The sequence below is a fragment of the Odontomachus brunneus genome, unplaced genomic scaffold, assembly GCF_010583005.1.
Source record: "Odontomachus brunneus isolate Ranch 3 - 2012 unplaced genomic scaffold, Obru_v1 Obru_scaffold_064, whole genome shotgun sequence".
Taxonomy (NCBI): Eukaryota; Metazoa; Arthropoda; class Insecta; order Hymenoptera; family Formicidae; genus Odontomachus; species Odontomachus brunneus.
The window spans coordinates 1,272,680-1,279,062 of record NW_022639514.1 but is presented as its reverse complement, the minus strand read 5'-3'; the positions used below and the strand labels follow the sequence as shown (position 1 = coordinate 1,279,062).

Below are 6,383 nucleotides of genomic sequence, written 5' to 3'. Positions count from 1 at the left end.
TCTCTCTCTCTCTCTCTCTCTCTCTCTCTCTCTCTCTCTCTCTCTCTGATATCGTACTTCTTGCTTCACAGTAAATGATAAACTGTACTTTGTAAGATTTCACAATACCACAAATCTCAGCGAGGAACGTCACTCGTGATAAACAGCTGATCGACGTGATTTCTCGTCAAATTTCACTTCGGACAATCGATCCTACCATAGATGGTCTATATTTCTCAATACGCTCGTTTCTGTGCTATTTTTCTTTATGTAACAAACAGTACGAAAGTATTAGCGGTGAGAGCGAACGTGTTAATGAGGAAGTTTGCCACATGATAATAAGTAAGACAAATATTATTAATGTAATACGAAGTACCGCTACTAGGCGTGACTTTCAACCGTGAATCATCTGGAGCTACTGTTTGTTGTTTACTGAAAATTAACAACTTTCGTATGAATTAAATTAGTAAAGCTAGAAACGTAAATAAACATTTTTATTTCTTGTTTAACTCCTTGTTTAATTCAGACACATATAAACACACATAACACACATAATTCGAAATTTAAAAGGTTTATATTTTGACAATTAATAAGGAAGATATACAATATATAAAAAATAAGAAGTTATAAGATAATAATGCTCTATAAAATTTTCTCACCAAACAAAAATTAAATTCAAATTTTCGTACGGAAAAAAATGTTAAATAATATTCTTAATAATTGATAATGAGGCTGGGAAAATAGATCAAAAACTCTCATTCATTGTTTAATTCAGACACGAACAAACACACACAATTCGAAATTGAAAAGGTTTACATTTTAACAACTAATAACGAAAACACACAATACATCAAAGCTAAAAAGAGTAATGCTCTATAAAATTTTCTCGCTAAAAGAAAATTGAATTCAAATTTGCGAATAAAAAATGTTAAGAAGTATTATTAAAGACTGATAATGCGAGAGTAAACTATTCTTTTTAAAAAAACAAAGCTTTCAAAACTTTGAATAGTATGTAACGTTATTCACCTTTCTTGACTCATGTAATTTTTTACATATACAAAAACTCATGTTCAGTCTGTGAAATTAACTTTTAATTAATAGAAATGGGATATATATTAAAAATTTCTTTTTTACGTAAGCTTCGATACATAAAGGTTGTCCGACTTTTTGTAGTAAGTTTGGCAATGTAATCTAAAAATGATTTAATGAAAGAATAGTTCTTAAGAAATCCGTTTCTTATTGAACCATTTAGTTATATTCTGAAACTTATTACAAAAAATTAAACAACTTTTATGTCCACGACTATATTACGACTTTTATTAATCTCAAAATTATATAATAAAACTGCATAGTTAATCTGTACAGTAAAACTGCACAGATTTCTACCAGGGAAAGTTAGAAGTGATTTTCATTTTAGAGTAATATAAACGATCTGCTTGTTTCCGTTCATCGTATATAATATATGCATGCAAAAGATTATTTAGATTAGAGGATTAGTATAGTACATCTTTAATAATAAATATTCATATCATAGCATTTATTATTAAAAAATTTTTAAACTCAAATCTAATAACACAAAGTAACGTGTTACAGAGTGTGTGCGTGTGTGTGCGTGCGTGCATGCGTGTGTGTGTACGCGTATGCGTGTGTGCGCGCGTGCGTATGGGCGTGTGTGCGTGTTTGTGCGTGCGGGTGTGTGTGTGTATGTGTGTAAAGCAATTGCTTGATCCCCTTGTACTTAATTACAATGCAACGAGTAAAAGTAAAAGAGAATACTTCTTTAACCACTTTGCTGGCAGAAAAAATCAGCATCAACTGATCAAAAATGGCAAGATCAAAATGCTGTTTGATTTTTATAAAAATCAGTACTAAAGCACTTTTCGAGTCGCTGAATACGAATTTGAGATCAAAATTTTAGAATTTAATTACTTCACTAGCATTGACGCACTTTTGCGTCAAATAAAGGATGTACCAAAAATGGCTTTGACACACTAAAGTGCACATTATTTTATTTATTTCCCATTAGCAAGATTTTCATGAAACTCAGTATCCAAGGGTTTTTGGGGTCGCTGATTTCAATTCTAAACCATAAATTTGAAAATTTAAAATGGTGGATTCAATGTGCAGCGGACCAAAATATAGAAAGTGACTTGATTTTGTTGAAATCTGGTATTCGGGAGTTTTTGCTTTCGTATCTTAGCTCGAAACTTCGAAATTCAAGATGGCGGATTCAATATGGTGACCAAAATGTAAAAAGTAACTTGATTTAGGTGAAACTTGGTACTTGGGATTTTTAGGGTCGCTGATTTCGAATCTGAGATTAGTTTTGTCAAATTAAAGACTCTTATTTTTCTACGTCCTAAATAATTTCAGTTTTATATTATTCAAATTTTGTTATTGCTATAATACAAGACCACTTTGGAACGAGAGTAACGATATACGGTGGTTCACATCCTTGAATGAAACTAATGTTTGCATTTTCGAGTTGGTCAGTTAATCAGTATATACTATTAGACGATTTATTGGAAAACTTAGTCTGTTCAGTCAAACAGTCCAACAAGATATTTCATTTATGAAATCTAGAGAATCAGGGTGATAAAAGTCAATCTGTGAAATCCATTCAGATTGTTTAGTCAATTAGATAAAGAAGGATTTTTAGTCGCCATATTAGATCCGTCAATTTAAACTTTCAAATTCGTCATTCAGCGAAAAGTACTTTAGTACTCAAAAAGTATTTTAGTACTAACTTTTATAAAAATCAAACAGCATTTTGATCTTGCCATTTTTAGATCAATTGATGCTGATTTCCTCTGCCAGCGAAGTGGTTAACAAAACTAATCTCAGATTTGAAATCAGCGACATAAAAACCCCTAAGTACCGAGTTTCATCAAGTCATTTTTCGCATTTTGGTCCGCCATATTGAATCCACCATTTTGAATTTCGAAATTTTGAGCTAAGATTCGAAATCAGTGACCACAAAAACTCCCGAGTATCGAGTTTCATCCAAATCAAGTCACTTTTCCATTTGGTCCCCCATATTGGATCCGCCATCTTCAATTTGACAAAACTAATCTCAGATTCGAAAGTAGCGACCCCGAAAACTCCCGAATACCAGGTTTCATAAAAATCAAGTTACTTTTTGCATTTTGGTCCGCCATATTAAATCCGCCATTTTTAATTTTCAAATTTAGAGTTCAGATTTGAAATCAGTGACCCCAAAAACCTCTGAGTATTGAGTTTGATAAAAATTTTGCTAACGGAAAAAAAATTAAATAATATGCGTATTAGTACGTCAATGCCAATTTTGGCTTATCCTTTATTTGACGCAAAAGTACGTCAATTCCAGCGAAGTGGTTAAATAAATTATACTTCGAATGAACCAAACAAATCATTAGCTTAGTTTATTATGACTAAGAGAGAGAGAGAGGTTTTATATAAAATCTACGATGAAGCACAAAGAATTCCGAAAAGTAGACGTATCTGTTTTTGAAGTGTAAATTATACAGAATTACGAAAATAATCAAATTTAGAAGTTATTACCAAAAGTAGTGTTTAATATAACTTTAACAAAATATATTTAAAACATGAACTTTAAAAATTAACAAAATATCTTATATAACAAAAAAATTGAATTTTATGTACTTTTTAGCAAACTCTTATAGCAAATTTTTATGCAAACTTTATATCAAGCTTTATAGCAAACTTTTATGGCAAATCTTATATAACAATAAAATTTTATTTTATGTACCTTTTATAGAAAGCTCTGCAAATATTTTTTCTAATATTAACAACTTGCTATCTTTTTCAAGATAAATGTCGCATTGTAATGCATCATAAAATTTTACGTGTTTATATTTTGATAAATCGCATGTGACATTAACATCTGTGATATCAAAACAGAAGTATTTAAAATTTAATTTACATCTTTCAATTGAAGAGAGAAAATTTGTACAAGTGTATCGTAATCATAATCCAATATGTGTATGCAACTGTTTGTGATATTATGTTGCAACATTATTTATAAAAATATTTATACAGGATGTTACATTTTGATGGAAACAGCTGTATATTTTCTAAACATGATGTTGTACAAAAAAGTAAGTTCAAATAAAATTTTTAATGTTTTTCTACGAGGATGTATGACAGCGCTTGATCTCGTGGTGTTAAGTATAATGCGATTTTTCTTAGATCACTTTGAATTTAATTCTGAAATAATATCTTGGTTTTTTAACACAAATCAATTACTAGAGTTTATTTCTCGACAACCTTATTTTAATACTTTTGTACATAAAATGACAAATAAAATCAGTTGTTGTAAAGAAAAACAAAGTAACCTTAAATAATATTGTTTTACATTTTGCAAATTTATTGATGCATCAGTATACAAAGTTTATCGATCGACTTCTATCGTCATTTTATACTATAAGACAAAAATATCTAAAAAATAAAAAATATTTATTTTTGTTGTGCTATACTAATACTATACTAATAGTATACTAGTAATCTATTTATATAAATCTAAATTCTTTTCTTTAAATAGAATAAGTAATTGCTTTTGGAAAACAACGATTATAAGAAAATATGTATTTTTTCATTTAAAATAAATATATATTTTTCAATATAAAAATACATAATACAAGTAAATATGTTATTAATACCCATCGAATAAATATTTTGTTTATTTTTCTTAGGTATTTTTCTTTCATAGTGTACATACACAAATATTAAGGTTAATTTGATCTGACTTCCGGGTTGATATCGACTTCATAATTTTGTTTTTTTGAAAACAAACTTGAAATCAAACCAAGCATTTTATCACTCCACGAAAATCAAAAATACTAATATTAAAGTGAACTTGTTGAAAAGGAATATTTTACGAGATTTCATATCTTATATTGAAAAGGAGTAAGATAAAATGTAAAATATAACAAATAGTATTTACTTTGTACCTCTGTACTTTTATACTCAAAATAATTCCCGGAATGGTTTTGTAAAAAAAAACTTTATGATTGCATTTAAAACATTCAGTTTAAAAAGACTTTAGCATGTCCACTACAAGGTCAAACTATAATGACATTATCAATACGTCCCCCTTTAACTATAAAACTTTCAAAACTGAAACTTTTTTATATGACGTCAAGTTTATATAGCTATTGTCGTTAAAATAATTACTCTATAGAGTAATCTGTTATTGTATACTCTGTGGAGAAGACTGGGGTTAGTTGGTTACCAGAGTAAGTTTGCAAAATCAGTTATTTCTAATATTTCCTAACAAGTTGCAAAATTAAGTATGTATGATTTTTAAACATATCAAAGATAGCATTAAAATCCCTGCTTAATTCTGAAATAATCTGTTAAAGAACAATAGAAATAATCAAAATACAATTTCAAAAAGAACTAAAGAGCCAAAGTGCGAGTGTTAAACGCTACTTTATATTACGCTACTTTATATTAAACGCTACTATACATTATAAATTATAAATTTAGGCATTTCAACCATGGGATGTGGTCCTCTTCAGTTGATAATTGTCATAAATCGTCAATACAAATGGTCAACTGGTTTTAGTCATACGCTGTGTTAGACATGTGCTCGAATCACATTTATTGTTAACAGACTATATAGAAAGTAAAATGTCAAAAGAATAAAAGGAACATATAATTGAAGGGACTTATAATGATAGACGTAAATCGCTCACCAATAAATGGTAGAAAGACATTCCTCAGCCAAGAGTCCTGCTATGACAACATAAAGCAACGTATAACAAAACAATAGAAACCAATAACTCGTGAAGATACATTTCAAACTAGTATCTAATAAAGATAAATATACGGCTATAAGAACAAGGAAAAACAGTGTGAGATGTGTGTATGATGAGGAAGCAGATGTAAATAAAGGAAAAATTCAGATAGCATCACGACTGCTTGTCACGAACTATATCAAGCAAAGGAAAATAAATATTATTTAAATCGTCTAAAATTACTACATTGTCCCAATCAAAATCATAGTTAAAGTGGAGTCTATGCTCTGTGATGGGAGATGGATGCGTGTTGTTACGTGCCATATAAGCTCGATCTTTATTCGAGTAAGCAACTGTTGCTTGGTCTGATCAACATAAGACACGTTACAATCAGAGATGTCGATTCAGTTACATTTACAATACGCTGACATCGCGTAGAGGAGATGGCTCCCATGTATGTGTGCTCTCTCCGTGTGCGCCTCTCACTTCGGCTGAAGTGTGGCTGAAGTGAAAGGCGTACACGGACAGGGCGCACCATACAAGGTGTTCAAAAAGTCCCGGACCGGTGAAATATCTCGAAAACTAAGCATTTTAGAAAAAAATGTTTCAGATAAAAGTTGTGGCGTTTAAAAAGATGTATTTACTGATCACATCAGTTTGACCTTG

At 30.0% G+C, this 6,383-nt stretch overlaps 1 long non-coding RNA gene across 1 annotated transcript in view; it reads right to left on the bottom strand.

The window, feature by feature from the left end:
• LOC116846430 overlaps positions 1–5,847 on the bottom strand; it is a 50,805-nt gene extending 44,958 nt beyond the window's left edge. Inside the window, exon 1 of the long non-coding RNA XR_004378489.1 lies at positions 5,676–5,847. This is a non-coding gene — a long non-coding RNA (uncharacterized LOC116846430). The remainder of the gene's footprint in view (positions 1–5,675) is intronic.
• Positions 5,848–6,383: the final 536 nt, after the last annotated feature.